This window comes from Myotis brandtii, unplaced genomic scaffold (assembly GCF_000412655.1).
Source record: "Myotis brandtii unplaced genomic scaffold, ASM41265v1 scaffold165, whole genome shotgun sequence".
In the NCBI taxonomy this organism is placed as follows: Eukaryota; Metazoa; Chordata; class Mammalia; order Chiroptera; family Vespertilionidae; genus Myotis; species Myotis brandtii.
In genome coordinates, this window is record NW_005356042.1 from 5,756,446 (window position 1) to 5,778,561 (window position 22,116).

Sequence of the window (22,116 nt, forward strand, 5' to 3'; positions counted from 1 at the left end):
TGTCACTGCCTAAAAATGCCGGGCGCAGGCGGGGGCGGCGGAAGGGGCACTCGCGGAGATTTCTCCCCAGCCAGCCTCACGCTCCCCAGGGGCAGCCCTGGCCCGGGCTCAGGAGTTCCAGGCTCCTTCCCAGCGGAATTTATGATTCCCTCCTCGTCCAGAGCTGGTTTGCTCCTCCAGAAATAAAACAAAGCCTGCCGAAGGCTGAGGCCTCAGCCGCGACTTTCTTCTTCCCCCTCGATGCACCAGGCAGCTCACTAGCCGGTGGAGGAAAGCCCTCCACAGACCTGGGCCCCAGCGCTCAGTTCGCCATCAAATAGCCCTGGGGCCTTGGGCCAGTCACTCAGCATCTCCAGGCCTCAGTTTCTTCCGCTGGTTGGACAGGGATTTGGGCCAGTCCCCTGTCAGTGAGTCAGTGTCAGCCCTTGAAATGAGCGTTTCCCACAGTGCAGGAGGTAGGAGAATTTAGGTGACACAGGGGTGGGTATTTTGAATCTTTATTTAAGTGGTTATGCAGGGAAGGGATTAGGGGAGGCCGGTAAGGCACTGGCTTTTTTGTTTGTTTGTTTGTTTGTTAATTTTATTGATTTCAGAGAAGAAGGGAGAGGGAGAGAGAGATAGAAACATCAATGATGAGAGAGAATCATTGGTTGGCTGCCTCCTGCACACCCCACACTGGGGATCCAGCCTGTAACCCAGGCACGTGCCCTGACTGTGACCTCCTGATTCATAGGTTGATGCTCAGCCACTGAGCCACGCTGGCCGGGCAAGGCGCTGGCTTTTGATACAAAATTTAAGGGATCAGCAAACAGACCAGAGTCATCAAGGTACATACTAGATTACAACATTTCAAAATCAACATGCAAAAACATGCATGGTAAAATGTCAAAATTTTAAATGAAGGCAGGATCCATATTATTAATCTTTCTTTTCTCCAGGTTCCAATGTTGCTCACACATGTAATTTTACTTTAGAAAACATTTCTAACAACTGAAACCTGTGTCTCCACAGATGCTACTGCCTAAAGGACAGCCACATTAAAGCTTAAAAAGTGAGTTTCTTCAAAAAAGAAAAGGGAAGGTTGCCGGGTGTATGATTAGTGGTGTGTAGAGATGGCAAAAGACTATGATGATGCATGAAGGCAGTGTTTGAGGAGTGGAGGTAGGCTGTGGTCTGGTGGCTGGGTGGGGGAAGCAGACCCCACATAACCCTTTAACACCTGCCCCTGTGCCTGAAAGACGTGCTTGTGCCATGAATGTCCACCCTTTGACAACAGTGGACTGGTCCCCAAGGTCCCCCAGTCCGAGCCAGTACCATCAGAATCCCTGGCGTCCAGGCTGGGCTGGTGTCCTCACTGGAAGACATGCACACTCAAGTCCTGGCCATAATCCTGCTCCCCTCTGGACAGAGAAGCAGACAGCGCTGGCTCACAGGGAGAGGAAACAGCACAGAAGCAGCAATGAAGGGACCGAGCCAGCCTCCCGGCTCCTGGGACAACCCGCCCAGACTTCCATAGACACCTCGTCTTTATCATCAACACCCCCTTTGTTAAACTGGTTGGATTTGGTTTCTTTCTCTTAAAATGAAAAGGTCCCCATGGGTCTGTGTCCTGGATGCACATTAGCTACTGACTCTGTGCTCTTGGACAGGCCATTTCCTCTCTCTCACTCCAGAAAACTCCCTGACATGTAAACCAGCCCGTCCCATCTGATAATAGAACATCAAGCCTTGATTCTCAGAAGGCGAGGCTGAGGCATCTCCATTCATGATTCAGGTAGAATGTATTGAGCATCTACTACGTGCACTGGGGATCCAGGAGGGAACAAGACAGGCACAGGTCCTCCCCCTCGCAGGGCACACCTCAGGGCCGGGGTCCCAGGCTGGGCTAGGGGTGGGGAGGCCAGACAGGAAAGGGCGGGGATTAGCGCAGATGCCACTGAGGGGCAGGTCCCCGCTGAGGGGAGCAGGGCTCCTCCTCTGGGGGATCTTTCAGGGCCTAAGAACCCACCTCAGTGCTGTGTCACCTGAGAGAGCCCGGCCTCCTTGCTGGTCACAGGTGAGCATCCTGGCTCCCAGGCGCTGTGGCCAGCCTTGTTTCCCAGGCTACCCTTTCAGTTGTCCCAACAGGTGGCTATCTGCCTGCAGTTGGAGAGGAGGGAAAGAAAATATCTGTGGACAGAGATGTTTGGGAGGCTGATAGCGCCAGTTAGCAGAGTCTGGAAGAGAAACCCCCGGGGAGGGGGGGTGCAATGAGACACCCCGTGGGGTCATGGACCCTTCCATGCTTCTATCCGGTAGAACGTCCTTCTCCCAGCCCGCAGCTCAGAGCTCACGCAGTCTTCTTTCTGCCCGAAGGCAGTGGCACCAGCTGTTCCTGAGGGGGTGGATTTGGGCTCCTTGGGTTCTCTCACCTCCCGTCCGGTCCCTTCAGATGACCATGGCCTGGACGTGCTGGTCTTTTTGGACCATCTCTCCCACTGCTCACCCATTGGAGGCCCCCAGAGCTGGAAGGTAGGTCTTCTCACGACCCCCAGTGAGCCTGGAGCTGTCCTCACCACGCCAGCAAGAACGTCCTCTATTTCAGGCAAGGTACCCACATCCCGTGGATGGCTTTTCTGGAAGCTCCGGTGCTACACCATCCTCCGTGGGCTCCCTTTATCTCAGACTCTCTGCCACTCTGAGTGGATTCAGTGCTATTGGTCTCAGATGGGGCCCTTTGGTTTAACCAGAGTGATCTTGTTTTTGTGGGGGGGAGCATGTGTTGTTGTTACTGAATTCGAGGGGTTCGAAGCTTGGTATGTTCTATTCAAGTCGCTTTATTTACTTGCATCAGAAAAAGAGACAGGGATTCACATCCAAAGTTTTACCTCCCTGAAGGGAGGCTTAGCCATTGCTTATACACACCATTTGGTCAGTTACACGTTGATTTCTTCTTTGCAGTTGCCTACACTTACCTGGTTGGGTTCCTATCGAGCTCCTTCTGTTTACAGTTGGCCTACAAAATACTGTGCTATATTTTAACATTTAGCAAGAATAGAATTTAGTAAGAACCACCCAGACCTTGAGACCTTTGTCCTATCTAACATTTTTGTGGGGTTATGTGTTTGGCATCACTTCCTTTGCAGAACCAACACTTCATTCCATAGTAATCTGTGCATCTGGGGTAAGGCTAGCCCTGATTCCTGGCCCATGGACAGCATGTGACTCAGGCCTGGCCCCATTTGGAGTTTTCTACACCTCCCCACCCTACGATGATAGACACAGAGATGGACACGGGACCCTTCCAAGCCAGCTGGTCTCCCCAGGCCTTTCCCAGAGCCACTGGGAGAGATGCTCTCCTCTGGACCCAGGTTTCATGGACCAGGAAGACCTGTTGCTGATGAAAATCATTTTTACTTGAGAACAAAATCAAGACAACCAGCATCAAGAGATGCAGAGAAGGGGGGACCGTGTCCTGACCATCTCAGTAGGCTCCCTGGACCCAAGCGTGACTACGGCAAGACACGCGCCATGAACTGATTTTCCTCTAAGGGAACCAACGAATGGCCTGTTGGGTGAGGCTGGTTTGAGAGGGGTTTCTGGCACTCGCAGCCAGGAGTCCCAGCTAATTCAACTGGGATTAAAAACCAAAACCAAGGATTATCAGAAGGGTACTGGTTGAAGGAAGAACAACACATTCAGACTCCAGGAAGGAGGGGACCAGCCAGCATCAGGCTTCTTGAACCAGGAAGCCATGCAGTCCATCCAGGTGCTGGCTCCAGGGGCCAAACACTCCATCCGACTGGCCCAGCTTGGGTCCATGCCTGACCTGCAGGGGCGAGGTGTCTGAGGGTGAAGAGGAGGCTAAAGAGTTGCACATCCAGATGTCCTCCATAGTGTGGATCATACAAAAATCACTTTCTCTCTCAATGGATGCCTATACCCTCAAGGGCTTTCGCTCCAAGGCTCGGCAGCAGGGCTGCCCTGTGGTGGCAGGAATGTGGGGTTTGAAGAAGTTCATGGTAAATGCAGCTCCCTCCATCCTTACTTGGACCTGGGTTTGTCCTTTCACCTTGGGCTTTTCCCGCTGACAACTGAGACCATAACAATGCTGCCTGCTCAGAGCTCCCGGGGCAACTGAGTGCAATCAGGGCTCAGCGAGCCCATTGCAAATTATGTGTATACCTCTTTGTTAAAAGTACCCATTTCCACACTAGACTTATAAGGGTGATCGCTTTGTAATTACATAAATGTCTAATCACTATGTTGTACACCCGAATCAAATATAATATTGCATCTCAACTATAATTGAAAAATAAAAAAAATTATTAAGAAAGTACCCATTTCCATCCAAACTGCAGGCATGCTCACTATGAACATCTTTCTTCCTCTCATTTCATAGTGGCTGCAGGGCCACACCTGGTAAGGCTAACTTGCCACACAAAGATGTCCTGCTACGTAATGGAACCCCATCCTGACCTCACGTTCTAAAGCCCTCGATCCCCTTTGAGAACCACGAAGACCTCAGTCTCCCCTTTGACAGTAATTAAAATCAGATACTATGATAAAACCAATCAAAAACTGTAGCTGAGTCTTTGTATTCAAGTTGCAACTGGGAATTCCATGGAAATCCTAATTCAAAAAACTAATTTCTGAATAAAAACATGAAAATGATCTCCCTTGATTTTTAAGTGTTAGGAGTTATGGCACTGCTGGAATCCAACTCTTGTCCTGGGGGTTGGACTCCATCACTGCCAATTATTTCTGAGGAAGCTTGGGTAAGTCCCTTTACCTTTGAGCCTCAGTTTTCCCATCTGTAAACTGGGAATGATAATAGCCTGCCTCATGAAGTTAAACCAGTCAATGCATTGAAAACTATTAGGCTAGCTTGGCACATAGGAAGTTCACAATAAATCTTAGCTTTGACTCCTACTCCCAATTAGTAAAGGTTTGGACACGCCTAGCACTTTAAATGTCTAAATTGTGTGTACTCTCTCTGGAATTAGCTACATCCTGAATATAAAAAGGTCCCCTTGCCTAGGTCTGAAGCCATTTATAGCAATTCCTGTTTCCACTGTGGATTTCAGTTTTGCTGATATGGAGGAAAAATTTCAGGCCCTCTGCTGTATAAATTTAGTTAACATTTTATTGCTCTCGACTCTTTTATCACATGACTTTTGTTTCTCATTAAGTCAGTGAATGAGATTTACTAATAAGCCAAGTAAAATCTAATTAGGGCAGGGGCCTTTTCCTGAAGAATTAATGCTGCTGCGGACCCACAGCTGTTAGGAATTCAGGGTGAGTAATGCCCAGTGTAGCCTGCACTGCTCGGAAACACTGGACCCGCACGCACTCGCTTTGCATTTAGCACAAAAGCTGGTGTAATTTTCATAGATTGGTTTCCTGAAAATGAATATTAGTTGCCTCAAGGATCAAAACCAAAAATAGATGTAAAGGCCAATGGAATTGCCCTGGCAATGGAATACGTACATTACATGCAATTTTGCAATTCATACTTGATGGGACTATTATGAAAATAAGAAGAGATTTTTAGATTAATGTTAGGGTTTTTATTTCCTTTTTGGTTATTTAAAAGTTCTGCTTCCAAGGCATGAGAAAAGGTAACTTATCTCAGTCAAGTATCAGCATATTATAGACACTCATCCAGGTTCATTTTCACACACACACACACACACACACACATACACACACACACACACATTCACCCCTACCTGTTGGGGCTGACATCACTGCTGTGTGTTTCCAGCATTTGTCTTTCCCTGCCTACTGAAGAGAGTTCTGATTTTTTCCTCCAGAAGTTCTTCCCCTACTTCCACTCTGCTTTGATGTTAGCAGCCGCTGAAGCTTAATGGCTTTCCATTAATTCATTAGGGGCTGCAAAAGAGCAATGTCCTCATTCTATTATCTTGTTTTCATTTATTAGCTGGAATGAGTTTATACAGAGACGCTTCCCCTCATCTCCGACTTGCTCACCCAGTGGTAGCGTTCATATAGGAAAGAGAGGATAAATGATCGATTCTTTTATTTACTCAGTTCTCAAAATGGTAAATTGATTTGCTATTGTTCTCAAAAGGCAATCAATTAGGTGATTTTTTTAAAAAAATGAACTTGTATATTTAAACATCATTAACAAGTTTCAATCCATTGCAATTCATTTTTTTTAAATGTGGGGGTTTGAGAAGATTCAAAGCTAGCCTGCCTTGTCCCCATTTTCCTGAAATAAAATATGGCAGAATGAAACACCTCAGGAGAAGGTAAGCTCCTGCAACCTGAGTCTTCCGATTCTGGTCAAGTGGCAAAACGGAAACAAACATTCGGAACCCCCCCTCCCCCCGCCCGCCGGGCTTTGAGTCGGACTGAGCTGGGACACAGCCCTCGCTTCTCCTACAGGGCGCCCACATGGCACCTGGCATTCCTGGGCAGCAGTCCCTGCCCCTGTCACCCTGCAGGTCAGCATCTAGAGAGCTTTATTTCTTTCCAGGGCCTGTGAGTCCGGATGGCCCCAGAGCTCTCCCAGACCAGAGGGAGGTTTGCAGCCCTGCCTGGTCTTCACCTCGGCTGCCTGCTTCCACCGGGAGATTCCACCGCGCTGAGGTCTGAGCTTTTGCCTGGGACTTTACAGAGGGACGTGGAAGTGCCCGTTACTGTCTGATGCCTCGGTGCCCTCAGGCACTGCCCAGGTGGACAGGACTGGTCGGCTCCCAGCTAGGTGTCTCCTGACAGCTGTACTCCTGTCTTCATTTTTCCCTATTGCCTTTATTGCTATATCTATTGGGTCATTAGGAACCGCCGATATCATCAGTGAATCTATTATGTCTGATGGTCCTTTTCTTTTTTCCTTTCTTGTCTGATAATCCTAATCTGTTTATGGACAAAAGAACCCGGTTTGTTTTGGACCTGCTGTATGTGCTTTGGGTACTCAGAGACCGTTCACACCTCCTTCCTCGTTCTCCAGCAAGGCCCGGGCGTCTGAGTCCTGGATAACTGAAACACCTGCTCCGTGGACAGTGACTATTGGAAGTCCCGATAGCTCGTATGGACAATGAAATGATCCTCAGTGGAGAGAGGGGAAATACATTTCAGAATCACAGTCTAGATAATTAGAACCTGTCTACAGCCGGAGAGGAAAATGCCTTCCCCAGGGAGGTCTGAGATGAGCCCACTGCTGTAGGCTTCGACCATGCCATGGGCTGTGATTTTTGATTTCCTGGCGCAAGTGGCCCAGGTGGCCTAGTTGCTCCCCTGGGGCGTGTATGGGGCAGGGCTGCCTGCCTGGAAGAGCCTGGGCTCCTCCCTTCCTCTCCTAGGCAATTGAGAAGTAGACCAACAGTTCCCGAGTCCCAGCAGGTGGTCCTGCTGCACGGGGTCATGAATTGGGAACCCGGGTTCGCTGTTGTTACAGCTCAGTGGCCAAGAACCCGGTTTTGGCGTCTGCCTATGGGTATGAACCATGGGCCCGCCATCGCCCTCCCAAGCTTCCGTTTCCACTTCTGTTAGGTGGGAATAACCAGACCCTCCTCTAATATCATTGTTGAGTTGTACTAACGTCTATGATGCTTGACAAAATCCCTGGCATACAGTAAGTGCTCCTCTAAAAAAGAAAAAAATGGTAGATATGTTCGTCATTGTCATTATTGAGATACAAAGGTTAGCCACCCTTAGAGCAGTTATTCATGCAATCGTTTTGTTATGTGTCTCCCCTACAAGCTGTCAGTTCCATGGGGCCATATATTGTGTCTGTTTTGTCTGAAGGTGTGAGGACATCTCTCCCATCTATGGTGGGCAGAACAATGTCCCCAAAGACACCCGCGTCCTAACCCCTGGACCCGTGGATGTGTTACCTTACCTGGCAAAAGGGACTTGGCGGACGTGATCAAGTTAAGAATCCTGAGATGGGGAGGTTCTCTTGGATCATCCAGTCACTCCAGGCAGCATTAGAGGGACAGCAGGGGAGCACAGGTGAGAGCATAACCAAGGGTTTAACCTAGTGTCGGGTAGGGGTCGGGCCAGGCAGCCCTGAGAGATTCAGATTCAAGATGAGACTTGAAGGATGATGGAGTTGGCGCACGAGAGAAGGGAAGGAGGAACGTGCCAGGTGCGGGACCAGAGTGCAGAAGCAGAACAGCCTGACGAGGTGGAATACTGATTCCCAGATGAAAAAACTTTGGCTCAGAAGGGGATGGGGTATGCGCACAGGGCCTTCCCAAAGCCCAGTGCCAGCTTCACACCCTCAGAGCTGCAGGAAAGCAACGCTGGGCGGTGAGTAGAACCATATGCGTCTGCTTCTAGCTGACCAGGATGCAGAAATATTAGGGTCCAGTCTCCGAGGGCCGTCGCCTCTGAACCCACAGAGTCCAGCAGAAAAGGAGCTGGAGGGGTGGGGAGAACAGCACCCAGGCTTCAGGCAGCAGTATGAGCAGGGCAGGTACAGCCCCCCTCGCCCCCCACCCCCCGCAAGGCCCAGCATCGCCACCTGCAGCCGGAGCACTGAGCCCGTAAGTCAGCCCAGAAGAGGAAATATCCCCTCAATGACTTTAGCCATGCAAGACATTTGCCCGTCTGTTTTCCTTGCAGTTACTGAAATCCTCTGGCTCATGTTTAATGCCAGCTCCAGCTCGATTTTCTTTAAAATGTTGAAACCTAATTTTTCGTTGAGCGACTTTCAGTTTGAGGCCAGTGTCAAATTAGAGGCCTCCCCGGCAGGCCTGGCAGGCCGGACTCACACCTACCCGGGACATTCAATACACTTTGTTCTGCTCAGTACAAGCAGCCCAGTCAGAAAATCCTGATTTATGATATTGCTCAGGCTTCCTGTTACTTTAAACCATGAGCGTTTCAAGCCGCGCCCTGCGTTCCTGGCCAGCGCAGCTGCCTCCGCCACCTCCCTCCTATCGCCAGCCTCGCGCTTATATAACGTCAGGAATGGAATAATGGACTTTCCAGGGCTTTGAATCGTCCCGCACCTCAATCTGCCTTTAAAAAGAAATGAGGTTAAATTCACACAACATAAAATGAATCTTTTTAAAGGGAACGATTCAGTGGCAATTTAGTGCCACCACCATCTCCATATAGTTCCAAATTCTTTTATCACCCCTGAAGGAGACCTTTAGCAGTCACTCCCCATCCCCCTCCTCCAGGCTCTGGAAATGCTAATCTAGTTCCTGTCTCTATGGATTTGCCTGTTTTGAGCAGTTTGTATGGGTGGCATCATACAACATGTGGCCTCTGGGACTGGCTTCTTTCATCTACGTAGCGTGTTTTCGAGCTTCAGCCCCATCGTAGCATGCATGAGTAATCAACTCCTTTTAAATTATATAACATCAATGATGAGACAGAATCACTGATTGACTACGTCCTGCACGCCCCCTGCCGGGGATCAAGCCTGCAACCCAGGCAAGTGCCCTAACCAGGAATCAAACTGTGACCTCCTGGTTCCTGGGTCGATGCTCACCCACTTAGCCACCCTGGCCAGGCCTCAATTCCTTTTTATGGCTTAACGATATTCCATTGTATGCATTTACTATAACTTGCTTTACTATAACATTCATCCACCGATGGACGTTGGGCTGCCTTCTGTATTTTTGGTTATTATGACTAAAGCTGCTAGGAGTATGCATGTACTGGTCTTTGCTTGAGAAGCAGTTTTCATTCCTTGGGTCTGTCCCGGGAGTGGAATTGCAGGGGCCTATGCTGCTTCCATGTGTAGCTTTCTGAGGAGCTGCTGGGCTGTGGAGGCTGGGATGGTTTCCTGGGGAAGGTGTATCTAAGTTAGGACCTGAAGGAGCAGCAGGGACCATAGGGCATGTGGTTGGTCAGGGCAGCTCACACAAAGTGGCAAAACCAGCTCCTGGAGGCTGAGTTGGCCCCAAAGCACTCCCTCTCAGGGCCAAAGGCACAGGCTCTGGTCACGTTCAGGTCCCTATAAGACCCACTAGGGAGGGACAGGTGCTGGGAGACCAGTCCTCCTTCCTGCCGCACTATTTTCACTCCTCTGTTGGAGAGGAAGGGATTTGGAGCCCCTTGGATTTGGGTTCCGATCTGGCTCTGACATCTTAGCTGTGTGGCTCTGGCATAAGTCTCTCCCCCACTCTGACCCTCAGTGTCATCATCTAGGAAATGAAGACAATCACCCCAGACAGGGAGAACGCTAAGTGCTGACTTTCCTGAGCACATTCCGTCCCCACAGCCCATCGGAAGGGCACCATTATCATCTTACAGATGAGGACACTGAGGGACAGAGAGGCTAGCACATGTGCCCACAGCCACACCCTTGGTCAGTGGCAGAGCTGAGCGTGGAGCCAGGCATTCCAGCTGAACCCTCTGGCTTTTAGCTCTTATACTGTACAGCCCATTCATGACTGCTATCGCCCAGTGTCATAATTTCTATGAAATTTCTACTTAAAGGTGGACAGATCAGGATAAAAAAAAAGTGTTTATCACCCACCCTGAAACCCTCTCTTTCCATGGCCAGTCCTTCAAAATCTGGGACTTTGAAGCAAATCCCAGACATACCATCATCTCATCCATAAATGTTTCAGTGTGTCTCTAAAAGATGGTCTTGCTTTTAAGGGGTTATTCTCCCCTCTGCACGGTGTGTTCTTTGTGCATCTGAAGCCTTGAACGTGGGCCTGGCCCAGAGAGAGCTCTTGCCAGGGTTCGCTGAGTGAGTGAATGACCAAGTGCACAGTGTGTCTGGACCTCACGTTTCCCGTGGGTCCCCGTGTGGGAGTCAATTTTAGTTTCCCCCAAGCTAGTCAGGAGCCCTCCTTCCCCGGTGCCTGGGAGAGCCGAGACCTCCCTGCAAACGCAGGCCTGGAATCCCTCAGTGGAAGTAGGTGACAATTTATGACATGGATAAGCGCTCATAAGCCTCAAAGAAAAATACCGTGTGTTTGTGCAGGGCCTCCCGTCCAGCCCGCTCAGAGGTCCTGCAGACGAGGCTGGGGAAGCTGCTGCCCAACCCGGGCCAAATTGGACCGAAGCGCGGAGAGCCAGCCCACCCACTGTCCCCAGCCTGCCTGTGGTGGGGCGGGGGGCGTGCCCGTGTCTGTCTGGAGGGGCGGCCACCTGCGTGGCCTGAGTGGTCCAGCCAGACCGTGTCTCTACCCTCAGCAGCTGGAGAGAAGCCCTATCTAACGCCTGTCACCACCCCCGCTCCCCCGGGCTCCCCTAAGGGCACCGTTGTGCCTGTGGACTTGCAGTGGAGGGCAAGATGGAAGGAGAATGTGATCTTCCCACCCCACAGGTCTGCCCTGTCTCCGTTCTTTTAAATTCATGCAAATGCCAGAGAGCTCGGCTGCTGGCGGGGCTGGCCTCTCCAGAACGTGTCTCTTCTGCTCTCAAACACCCTACTCCGTGTTCCATCCCGTCCAGTTCTCTGACCCAGACTGGCTCCCACTACCCACTTCAGGCTGCGAGTTCCAAATTCTCCACAGATAGGAATCTTTGGGATCCGGAAACAACATATCAGAATTCCTGGGAAATTGCAAAAATTCCAGAAATCATAAATTATTCCACAATTTCCACAGCACTTTATGTGATTTAAATGAGAACAAGAGACTATAATCATAAATCATTTTTGTGGGATAGGAATATATGAAAAATTTTAGCTTTTTAGTTTAAAAAGTATACTGGTAAATGCATACTTTATTATTGTTGTAAATCAATATGCTTTGACAATATTATATACTCTATAATTGATAGTATTTTACATTAATTTGTACCTGATTCAGATGTTTGATAACATTAATATTATGTTAATGTTAATTGTATAAATATTAATAGAAAGGCACATTAACACAAAATAAATGTCAAATAAAAATCATTTAAAATTTTTAAGTATCACAAATTTTTAGTAATTAAAACTTAATCTTAACAATGAAAATTTAAAACACACAACCCATCTGAAGGTCTTACTGTTCAAATCCATATGTAGAAAAATTTCTTTTCTTTGGCGTTCACATTGGTTGGGTTGCTGAGAGGAAATCCAAGAGCATCTACAGCCTGGCCGGTGTGGCTCAGTGGTTGAGCATCGACCTATGAACCAGGAGGTTCGATTGCCGGTCAGGGCACATGTCTGGGTGGTAGGCTCGATCCCCAATGTGGGGTGTGCAGGAGGCAGCCAATCAATGATTCTCTCTCATAATTGATGTTTCTATCTCTTTCTCCCTCTCCTTTCCTCTCTGAAATCAGTAATAATAATAATAATAATAATAATAATAAAGAACCAAGAACATCTGCAACTTGGGTGTTAGGTTCATGTCACTTCACGTGAGTGCAACTCCTTTTTTTTTTTTTTTTAATCCACACTTGAGGATATGTTTTTATTGATTTTAGAGAGAGAAGGAAAGAGAGAGAGAAACATCAATGAGAGAGAAACATTGATCAGTTGCCTCTAGTACCCACACCAGCCTGGGATGGAACCCACAACCTAGATATGTAACCTGATCAGGAATTGAACCTGCAGCCTGTTTGGTGTGCGGGAGGACACTCCAACCATCTGAGCCACCTGGCCAGGGCCAATTCCTTTTTTAATGGTGAAAAATGTCTGCTGGCCTGATTATGGTTTTGCCATTGAAACTGGCTTTTGCAAGCTTAGCTAAGAGCAGTTTCTGATTTCACTTGGTGTATTCTACAGTGACAGCCACCACTTCCTCTGTTTGCATTTCTCCTGTTGAAGGATTTGCAAAGATCAGTGCCCTACAGTGAACAGTCAGACACCAGAAATAATGCCAAGCGCAGACCTTGTAGAGACGTTAACTGCACTGCACAGACTCACGTGTCAAAATCGCCAATTTAAGGACTTATTTTGCTTCTATAAGATGTTAGTTCTTGGAACACCATTCATAGAATTTGAACAGAGTATATACTATGTATGTAAACTTATTTATATTTATTTTATTTGCAAAAATGACTCATCCCAAGAGATAGCATGGAGTCTACAGCTCCAGGCAAGACTGGCTTGGTGGGCACCACTTCTCTCCACCACGCTCCTGCTCTGGGCCCTGGAAATGTTGCCTTTACCCCATCACCTTCCTCCTGGTCTGTACCAGCATGTCACACCTGGATTGTAGTAACAGCCTCCTGACTGGCTGCCCTCTACCTTCCACCCTGCCCTTCCCCGAGTAGCCCGAGTCCTGTGTCAGACACCATAGCCTCATATCCGAGAGATAAGAACCATGACTAGATGGGTCCCGGGAAACCCTCCAAAATCTCAGAACTTTTCAGCCTTTTCTTTCCTCCCTCCCTCCCTCTCTTCCTCCCTCCTTTTTTATATTAAATATTTTATATTAAATATAAATATTTGTTATAAAAATATTGAATATATTTTAGAAACATTTTCTATAGAAAATTCAGCAGATAGTACTGGGAGTTCCCACACCCCCCCTTCTCCCTCACAGTTTCTCCCACTATTAACATCTCGCATTAGTGGGGTACATTTGTGACAAGTGGTGAACTAATATGAATACCTTATTACTAACTGACAACAGCAGGGTTTACTCTTGGTGTTGTACACTCTCTGGATTTGGACAAGTCCATGATGTCACGTAGCCACGCTTACAGTGTCGCACAGGATAGTTTCACTGCCCTAAGATCCCCGGTGGGTGAGCTTTTATTAAAAATGCAAATGTCCTAGTGCGGTGCCTTGGGGCCGCTGGTGCCTCAAGGAAGTACTGCAGCGGCCTCTTGGGGGGAGCCTCCTCCCAGCTTTAGCCCTGCGGGGACCCACTCACTCCAGGCACTAGCTCCCGCCCCCAGGACAAGCCTGGTCAGCAGAAAAGGGCCCTGCAATTAGGCGGGCAGTGTTCTTAAATAGCTCAGATGCCACCAGGAGCGGCCCCTGGGACTCCCCAAGTCAAAGGGCCACTGTGTGGTTATTGACTTTGGGTTGGTCATTAACTGCCCTGCTGGGTCCTGACATCACAGCTCACAGCCTGGGCAGCGCAGTCAGGGATCTGCAGCCCATGATGGAGGCACAGAAAACAAGGAGTGACAGCGGGGCCATTGAACCCGGCAGCACAGACACGATGAATGATGGTGCGGGCTCTTCGTGGCTGCTGTGTGAGGTGGTTAGAATCCGGGTCGTCCTGGCTCCCAGCATTCCTTTCCAGAGGCACAGCCCAGAGGGGCCGCTGGCATCGGCCAGGAGGCTGTGCTTTTCAGCGCCAATGGAGATGAGCTAAAGAGGCAAGGTCATCCGGGGCTCCGGGCACTGCCTCAGTTACCCCCCCTCCCCCTGCTGCCTAGCAAGCCACCCCCAAAGGTAGTGGCTTTGCACAAGGATTTTGTGTCTCTGATGACTCTGTGGGTTGCCCAGGCGGGGGTTCTGCTCACTGTGCCTCAGGGCCGCTGGTGCCTCTGCCCGCAGGCTGTCCCGCCCTCCCACGGGGCCTCTTCCCAGCAGGAACACCTCTGCTTCCTTCAGCAGGGCCACTGGGTCCACAGCTCGCAAGTGCTATCAAGCCGCTGCTTCCTCACAATTAGCTAAAGTCCCATCTGCCAAAGCAAGTGTCATGCCCAAGCCCAGGTCATCATAGGAGGGAGCAAGCCAGGCCACGAGTGCTGGGGGCAGGACCACTGATGTAACCAGAGGCCGAAGCTTTGGGCACCCCAGGGGGCGCTCAGCGGTGGTGGCATCCTGCACGTAGGTATCCTGCAGGCCTGACTGGCGCTGAGTCTGGCGGCCGTGGCCTCTGCAGCCTGTCTGTGGCTCTCTGTGGTGTCTCTCACTCACTGGGACCCCCCTCAGCATCCCCCAGAGGCTCCAGGAGGAAAGGGTGGAGCTTGGAACTCCTCTGCAGAAAAGGTGCCAGCCCTGGGTTTGCCGAGCGATGCTGGTGACAGTCCTTATCCCATCAGCCACACGTTCTCAGGGTCACGTCAGGAGGGGCAGGGCCCTTCTTCCTGCTACTTTTTACCATTCTTACCACCCCTCCGCCTGGTCCTCACAGCTCCCCAGGAGCCACTGAGCTCCGGGGCTTTCAAATGTCATTTCTTATAAGCTCCCCCCTCCCCCGCCCCCAGGCCTGCTCTATCCTGCTGGAGGAGAGATCTGAGTCCGTGCCAACTGCAGCCAGCCCCGGCGGCGTGTGAGCCAGCAGCCCCAGCTCAGGGGCCATTCAGACATAATGGCCACGTGCAGGGTCTCTGGTCTGTGTCTGCAGCATTTGTGGGGGCCCTTCCCCTCTAAAGGCCCAGGAATCCCTGGAGACGCAGGAGCAGTGGGGCTGCATTTCTGCCTTCAAGCCCTCAGTGGAAGGGGTGAGCCACAGCAGCCATAGACGGCAGCCCATTCTCGTTCCTCATTTTCAATATACTCTTCACTTTCTCTTGCATTTGAAAGTGGCCACGCACGTAGTTTCTCGGAAAGAGCTAATTTTCTGATTCCTGGTCTGTTGCAGGGATGCAAACACAGCTCTCAGCCTCCCCAGGAATCCTGATGGAGGAGTTTGGGAGCTCATTGCTGTTGCCGTCTGGGGGAGGCTTGGCTGCGGATCCCCAGAGGAGGCCAATGGGCCCAAGGCAGGGCCCCAGGAAGCAGCGCCTGGGGGAGGGCACTACACCCTTAGTGCAGGTTCAGAAATGTGATCTGGGCCTCAGACGTGCTCAGGCTCTGGAGGGGTGACTCACACTAACCCGACTCACAAGAGACCGATGTACAAATCAGGATGCCTGAGTGCCTTGTGTGGTGAGGAGGGGGTGCGGGGCCAGGTGCTAGTGTCAGTCGGGCAGTGCATTCCCTCCCTGGGCCAAATGACTCCCTCATCACCAGCCTCAAACGGTGCCTGGGCTGGATGTTACCGTCAGCGTGGCCAGCACATGTTCTCCGCCTCGGAACGCTGCATGAGGTGGCATTGTTCTCAGAGCTGCTTAGTGAGTGTAGAGTCCAAGCAGGGGAGTGAGCTGGGTGATCTCCAGGGTCAGAGGCAAAGCCAGGGCAGGGCTTGCTGGGACTTCGGCCAAGCCCGTGTGGACACGTGGGCTTGAGGTTGGGACCAGACAGAGTGGAGCCCTCTTCCCGGGTCAGGCAGGCAGAGCCAGTGGTCCTGGGCAAGGCACCTCACCTCTCTGAGGTTTCATTCCTCACGGGCAACGTCAGGGAATGCCACTCTACAGGACACCCAACCCTCCTGCCTTCTATCCCTGGAGGCCAGCCCATGTGGGCTCCGTCCTGACCTCTGCTTCCAGGTGGGTTTGGCTTGTGGGACCTCATGTGACAGGGAAAGAGAGGAGTGGAAGGTCAGGGTCCCCAGCTCCCTCCATGGGAGAAGCCTTGTCCCTCAGCTGAAGGTCATACAGCTCCTCAGAGGCAGTGCCCTCCTCACAGCTCCTGCCTCCTGAGTTCTGGTAACCACGGTAACCACTCCCTCCCTTTATCAGACCCTTTTCTGCAGTCACCAAACACTGTCCGTGAAGGGACAGATCTCAGATATTCTAGGCTCTGTGAACCACATGCATATGCTCCCACATTCTTCTTCTTTCTACAACACTAGACATGTGAGCACCACAGTTAGCTCCCAGCTGTTCAAAAGCAGCCCAGGGCCCTGGTCTGCCCTCAACCACCCTGGTCCGCCTGTGCTACCTGCGGCCCCACCATTCCCAGGGCCTCCTGGGAACAGTGGCCTCCCCCGTGGGTGCCACAGACCCGTGGCTGTCGGGGAGCACTTGAGAGGAAGCGGCCACAGCTCAGGCAGTGGTGGTGGGTCATCCCGGGGAATGCCCTCCCCGTCTTCAGTGCAGGCGGCGCCTGGAGCCAGCCCCTGGGGCACAGTCTTCTCTGGCTGCTCCAGATCCCCGTTTGCACGGATGACCCAGCCCCGCTCTGTCGGATAACCCGGTACCACTGGGCCCAGGGCTGGACATGGGCTCTTTCTCGCTGGAGCACTCGCTTCCTCAGGGGGCTCGGCACGGAGGCCTGGTCTGCAGCGGGAGGACTGGGTCCATCCTCAATGTCCTTTAGACTCGGGAGACGCAGGTGCTGCTGGGAGAGACTCCGGGTGCTGCCTGGTGGGGGCTGCGGGTTCCCATGGCGGGCGGGCAGGCAGGGGCCTGCCTTGCTGCTGCCTGCAAGCCTGTTCTTCACCTGGGCGCCGGCTGGCCAGGCTGGGGCCATGTTGAGTTCCTTACACCCTGCTGGTCAAAGGCTCGTCCGTCATCCTTGGTGCCAGGATAGGGGTGCTTGTCACCCTGATGGAGTCGTCCCACGGAGCCCCGAGGAGCACAGGAATGCAGTCCCTAGATCAAAAGGCTTCTTCCTGTCTCAGGGTGAAGACGTTGGCAAGAGAATAAAGTCTTTGTTTGAAAAGGAGTGTCAAAGATGATGTCATCTCGGCATCAAGTGTCGCTTGCTCAATCCCAGCTCCCCGTCTCATGCGGGGGCTCGGGGAGGCGCGAGGCCCGCGGTTTCCTCTCTGCATCCACCAGGGACCATTTCGGGTGTGAGCGCCTGGCTCCAGGCTGTCCCGCTACCAGGCGGTGAGGCAGGCGGCGAGGCAGGTGGTGAGGCCCGTGTGGGTGCCCAAAGGGAGTGAGGGACGGCTGGGACTCACCTGTGTTCGCCATTCACCCTCCGTGTCACCGTGGGCCCTTTGGTCACTTCCCCGAGTGTCAATTTCCTCACCTGTCACCTGGGGGTACACAGCACCTGCCTTGTGTGGTGTCTGGGAACTTCCCATCAGACTGCACGCTTTTGGGGCAGGGGTCCCCCTGTCTCACTGTATTCCCAGCTCAGTAAATATTCCATAGATGGAAGAATGACATTGCAGAAAGTTGGCGCTCAGCATATCTCATCATCATCATCATTACCACCATTATTATTATTCTTTCTTCCAAATCACTCAGGACCTTAAATCCCTCTCAGGAATACATGAAGCCCAGTTGATGCTCTAGGGCAGAGGTCAGAAACTGCGGCCTGGGGGCCACATCGGCCCACCACTTGCTTTTGTAAATAAAGCTTTATTGGAGCCCAGCGTGCCCATTTGTTTACATAGCGTGGCTGTCTGCTCTGCAACAGCAGAGTGGAGTAGTTAGGACAGAGACCACGGCTCTCAGAGTCTAAACTATTTCCTCTCTGGGCCTTTTCGGAAGTCTGCTGGCCCTGGGCTAGGGTCCACGCCAGGCAGGGAGGGCAGAGTGCAGCCTTTTAGAGCCTCTCTTACTGCGAACAGTGTTTAGCGCTGAGGCCCTGGCAGGGAGGAAGGGTGAGGGAGAAAAGGAGGGGAAAGAGGGGAAGATCAGGAGGTGGCGGTCAGGGAGGAAGGTGGGCCGGTGGGCTGAGGCAGGAGGGAGATGAGAGGGGGGCTTCGCTCTCATCCTCTCTGCCCAGGCGGGCTGCCCTGGCTGGAAATTTCTCTCAGTCTCCACCACGAGCCAGTTTACCTCATGATGTGTCTGTAGCATCGGCTGGAAGAACACGGGAGAGAAGCCAGAGGGCGGTCATTCCTCTACTCAGACCGCCCCCCACTCCCTTCCCCCCCACCCCACTGTGCCTTCCCCTCTGTGGTGCCCAAACCTCACAATGGCCTGGGGGCTCTGCCAGACATGTCCCCACCTCACCTGTTACCCTCCCTGCTCTGCTCCTTGTCCTGGCCCTGGCCCTGCCCCACCCCCTCCTGCTTTGTTTTTCTCCACAGCACTTCCCACCATCTGACCTGCCTGGCATTTATATTATTGATCATCTTATTTTCAAGCCGCCCCCCCCCCCCACACACCCCTGCAACTGGAATGTAAGTTCCACAGGGGCAGGAGCGCTTCCTGTCACTTTGCTCACTGCTGGATCCCCGTGCCTGACAGGGAGTGGGTGCTCGGTGACCATTTGGAATGAATGGATGAACAAGTGAGCTCATTGCAGCCCTTTGCGCCAGGCTTCCAGCTCCCCCAGCTCTGCAAGCTGGAGAGCTTCTCTCTCCCAGCTTCTGATGAAATATCGGGGAGGGAGCCCGACTGGGCCCGGCACCGGCACCGTGGGGGAGAGGATGGGGACGCGGGACTCTGATGTCCCAGCCTGGCTCATTCCCGCCTTCCTCGGGCCTCTCTGCCAGCTGCCCCAGGCCAGGGCTGCCTCGGTTTACCAGCCTGCATTCTTCACTATCCAACATGCAACCCAACCCGCCCCCGCTCACCAAGGGGACTGGAGCCTTGCTCCTGGCACCATTCTGGATTTTCCTTGCTCTCTTTCTCTCGCTCCTGGAAGTCTTCAACTCCATGCCTTCCTGCCAAGCGGCGAGCTTCTCCTGGCCGGGGCGGAGGTCGCTGCTCCAGCTAGCCAGTTCACAGACGCCTGTCTCCGCCCAACCACCCACCACGACTCCGACACACGGGAGCTCGGAAGTGTCATGTAAAATAAGAAATATAAGCCTCGGTGACCCTTGCTCCAGAGGAGACGGAGAAAAGGCCTATAGCTCAGGAAATAAGAGCCAACGATGTTTCCAACTGGAGGCTCATGGACTGCATTTGCTTTAGGTGCTCAGCTGCGCGGAGGCCTGAGGCTGGCTGGGCGTGAGGCTCGGAGGAAGGGGGCATGCACTGGGCTGGGAAGAATACGGAGGGACATGGGGGCTTGGCAGGTCACGGCTGTCATGGTGAGATGGGTTGGCTGAGGGAGTCACGGGGCCACAGAGGTGTGGGTGGCTGTGTCTCCCCGGGTGGGAGCTGAGAATCCCCAGGCATGAGGATCAGCAGGAGGGTGGGGAGCTCTGAGTCCTTCCCATCTCCTTGGGCAGCAGAATTTCATTTTATAAATCACTGTGGCTAACCCAGGTTATCAACAGCTACAGAATATGGAATCTGTAATGACCAAAGGGATGGAGGATGAAGAGTTTTAATGGAAAGAATTCTAAGCTGGAAGTCAGGAGCCTTGGCTCCAAATTCTGGCACAGCAGTGCAGTGTGCCTATTCTTTCCAATTCATTGAGAAAATCATTGAGGCTCAGAGAGGGTCAGTGTCTTGCTTAATGTCACACAGCTTATATGGTGGCAAGGGGCATTTAAACTCGGATAGGCTCTTGGGAGTAAATGACAGCCATAGCAACAAGGCACATCAAGAGTCTTTACTCTCAAGAGTCTTTGACCTGACTGGCCGGCATAGCTCAGTGGTTCAGTTCCCGTTAGGGCACATGATCGGGTTGCAGGCTCAATCCCCAGTGTGGGGCGTGCAGGAGGCAGCTGATCAATGATTCTCTATCATCGTTGATGTTTCTATCTCTCTCCCTCTCCCTTCCTCTCTGAAATCAATAAAAAAATATTTTTTTAAAAAGTGACCTGGCACTTCAGTCTCCTCTTTCAGTGGAGAGAAGAGCCGGGATTCCTCGCCTTCTCTAGCTCTGACCCTGCAGGAAGGTCATAAAGATCTTTCCTTGTGGTTCAAGGAGTCCTGGATGGAAACCATGAGTTCCTTCTCTAAGCAGAGGCTTCCGGGGGAATTTTTAAAAACAATTTTACAGAGATATGTTTTATATATCATAACATTCAACCATTTCAAATGTACAATGCAATGATTTTAGTAACTCTACTTAAAAAAAAAGTGGTGCAACCATCACAACAAATGAATTTTAGAAATTTTAGATATTTTTGCATCTTCATAAAAATTCCAGAATTTTCTTATCAATTTCTGCCAAAAAAAAAAAAAGCCCTCTGGAATTTTGATAGGAATTGCATTGAATCTATAGCTCAATTTGGGAGAATTGCCATTTTAACAATAAACGAGTATTCCAATCCATGAATGTGGACTGTCCATTTATCTACATCTTCTTTGATTTCCTTTTGCAAGTTTAATAATGTTTTATCTCTGACTCATGCACATTTAAAAAAATTTATTCCTGAGTATTTTATTTTTGTGATGCTATTGTGAATGGAATTGTATTTTTAGTTTCATTTTTGGATTATGCATCACTAGTAAGTAGAAACAACTGATTTTTATGTATTGATTTTGCGTTCTGTGACCTTGTGTACTACTCCCAATAGATGTTTTGTGTGTGTGTGTGTGTGTGTGTGTGTGTGTGTGTGTGTGTGTGTATGAGCGTGCACGAATCCCTTGGGAGTCTTCATATACAGGATCATGTCATCTTATCACACAAGGTGATAAGGCCTCCATACCAGGTTGTTTAGGAATAATGTGAACTGAGTGAGTAAAGTTAATGTTACTTCTTCCTGTTCAATCAGGATGCCTTTTATTTCCTTTTCTGATTGGATGGCACACCCCTGGGAATTCGCCTCCCACGTCAAATAGCCGTGACCACTCAGTCTCTGCTCCCCCACTGGCTTCTCCTCCTCCACCCTGAAATTGACCGTGAGGTCTCCAGGCACCCCCTCTCCCCCTCTCAGAAGCCTGGTGGTCAGCCAGTTTGCTGGGTTTGCATCCTGGCTTCATCCTTTACTTGCTCTGTGCCCTCTGGAATGTTATTGCCTCTCGGTGTGTCTCAGCCTCCTAGTCTTTACAGAGGGGTGGTGACGATGCCACTGTGCGGCCCCTCAGGACTGTATGGGTCCGTCGGTGTAATACAGCCGCGCCTGGCACACAGTCCCTCCTCAGCACGCGTGGGCTGTATTATCGCCCTGTCAGTTCAAAGGTGAAGTTAGATCCTGTCTAGATCTTTGGTGATTTAAATCCCATTATCTTACTACACCCTCACTGTGCACATGAAGGAACTGAAGCCAAGAAGGTCGGGATGTGTCCGAGGCCCTGCCCGTTGGTACATTCCACCACCATCTGTTACCCAACCATCCAGAGAGTCCAGGAGGTCAAAATTATTTTCATAATAACACTAACATGTTATTTACCTTTCCCCAAAACTTTGAGAACGCCCGTTCTAGGTTTTCCATAAAGAGAGCTTATCTCAACCACAGTGACACCACAGTAGTTAAGAGCAGGAGCTGAAGACAGTTGTCACGTCACTGGGTGGTGAGTGTTTCTACCTAAAGACTCTCTCTGGGCTCTGTAATCTCCAGGGAAGAATCAAGGTCCCTTGGGCGGAGGAAAGAGTGCCAGGTCCAGGGAGGTGGGTGTTAGGAGCTGAAATGTGCTCCTGCCAAGTGCATATGTTGAGTTCTACCCTCCCCCCCCCCCCCCCGCCCCCCTCGAGGAGCGCAGGCGGCTCGGTTCCTCCCTGAGCACTTTTCC

The 22,116-nt window shown here is 51.2% G+C and overlaps 1 long non-coding RNA gene across 1 annotated transcript; it reads left to right on the forward strand.

The window, feature by feature from the left end:
- Positions 1 to 12,037: 12,037 nt before the first annotated feature.
- On the forward strand, positions 12,038 to 20,178 carry LOC106725449. The gene is made up of 3 exons (XR_001361340.1): positions 12,038 to 12,050; positions 12,691 to 12,694; positions 20,091 to 20,178. It is a non-coding gene; the product is annotated as an uncharacterized LOC106725449 (long non-coding RNA).
- Positions 20,179 to 22,116: the final 1,938 nt, after the last annotated feature.